The following is a 2,349-nucleotide window of genomic DNA, read 5'->3' on the forward strand; positions in this document are numbered from 1 at the left end:
TTGTAGAGACAGCTTTAAACACACGTCCATGCTCAATCGCTGGCCAGCGAGAAAGAGAATGAATTGAGCGGGAAACGCTTGCTTGTTTAATTCTACGCATGCGTAAGACTACGCATGCGCAGGCGTTACTACAGTCTCAACAACTGCAGCGTTAGACAACGTTATTGACATCGTACAAATTATACTGTATGATACAAAGTTTCGAAGCAACATAAAAATTGCAAATATATTATCAAGACCGCAGATAAGATCTGATTGCGATTTTGGCGAAAGGCATAAAAATCCTTCTATCTGAAATTGAAATAACCCAAAGCATTGATCATGGTTACCACTAAAGAAATAGAATCAACTATGAAGTCTGAAATCGATATTACTCGAAATAAATCGTCGATTATAGCTGGTCGGAAAAACTAAATATTGAAGACGAACATTTAGGAGAAAATTGGATAAAACGTGACACAATTAATTAGCACGGGAATTTAATTAATTTTGCAGTCCAATTTTCGTAGAGTAATTATTGAGAAAATATTGCGAAATGAAATTTTGATTAAACTGCATGAAGATCATTGAGTCATGACCCGAATGAAACAAATGAGTTTTAGATACTGCTACTGGCTAAAAACGCAATCTGGTATAGCTGCAATTGTTAAGCATCTGGTATTTGGTGTAGCTGCGATCTGGTATAGCTGCAATCTGATTTAGCTGCGATCTGGTATAGCTGCGATCTGGTATAGCTGCAATCTGGTTTAGCTGCGATCTGGTATAGCTGCGATCTGGTATAGCTGCAATCTGGTTTAGCTGCGATTGTCCAGCATCTCGACCAGTTACCAATGCACCAGATAAGATTATAACTAATGGCCAAAAACATCTGGATTTTGGCAACGAATACATGTCAACTACATCAGATCATTTTACGACGAAAGGTTGCTTATTGTCATTGATTCGTTCTCGAAATATCTACTTTTTTTCTTGCATCAGACAACATCAAAAACCTCTAATTGAGCTTTGCTCAAATGTACAAAGAATTCGAAAAACATGCGATGTAAACCATTTGTTACTGGGGTCGATGTAATTGATTAGTCCCCTCCCTCAAAATTTCAGGCTTTGTACCTTTACTAGAAAATATTATTATTATTATTATTATTATTATTATTATCATTATCGCCATAAGCGCAAGCGTGGCTGTGATATAAGAAGCTTGCTTCCCAACCACATAGTTCCGGTTTCAGTCCCACTGCGTGGCACCTTGGGCAAGTGTCTTCTATAGCCTCGAGCCAACCAAAGCCTTGTGAGTAGATTTGGTAGACAGAAACTGGAAGAAGCCGGTCGCGCACGCGTGCGTGCGTGTGTGTGTGAGTATTTATGTGTGTTGCCTGTGTTTGCCATCGCTTGACAACCGATGCTGGTGTGTTTATGTCCCCGTAACTTACCGGTTCGGCAAAAGAAACTGATCGAATAAGTACTAGGCTTACAAAGAATAAATTCTGGGGTCGATTTCTCCAACAAAAACAATTTAAGGCGATGCTCCTGCATTACCGCAGTCAGATGACTGAAACAAGCAAAAGAATAAAAGAATATGATCAAGACAGGGTAACTTGAGCTCCGTAAGTATTGCGTCTTCTCCATCATTTCGGCCTGTTGGGGTCCCGTTCAGTAATTAATTTTCTTATAATTTCATTATCAAAATTATCTGGGTCACTGTGGTAATATTTGGTTCAGAAATACTCCCGTTCCGGTGGGATATACGTTAGTTATTTTGAGTCATTTGTGAAAACAAGACGATGGAGACTGGAGTAGCTTGTAAAAGGTTGATAGTTGCAATAGAGACATTAGTCTCTCTCTATCACCTTTCAACAAAATTATATATTAAGAAACAGTAGAACAATTAACAACATAATAAAATAGGTTTTATTTTTTTGGAGATGCTTGGTTTTACAAATCCTGTGTCATTCAGCTTAGCAGCCGCAAGTTGACTTGTAATAGGCATTGGAAGGTTAAGAGCTTTGTTGATGCATGCCAAAGGAGCAAGTAGCTGTCACGTCGAAGGTATCGCGCTCAAGAGAGTGCTTCGTTGAGGAGCAAGGTGTTGTCACGTCGAATGCATCATGCTTAAGAGACTTAGAAAGTGAAAGAAACTCTTTAAATACTGGTTTTACTACGCATGCGCACTCGAGGGGCTTCCGGAAAGGCAAGTTCCTTGCGCATGCGTAAATTGTACTTCCTTAATGGCGGCCATAATTTCGCGTCACTACAAGCTAATTAATTAAACGACAGTTGATTGGGATAATCGTCAACAATCAATGGTGCGGCGCTGAAGAAGACGATTAGAGCAGAATCGATAGCGTTTAA

Source organism: Octopus bimaculoides, chromosome 4 (genome assembly GCF_001194135.2).
Source record: "Octopus bimaculoides isolate UCB-OBI-ISO-001 chromosome 4, ASM119413v2, whole genome shotgun sequence".
Lineage (NCBI taxonomy): Eukaryota > Metazoa > Mollusca > Cephalopoda > Octopoda > Octopodidae > Octopus > Octopus bimaculoides.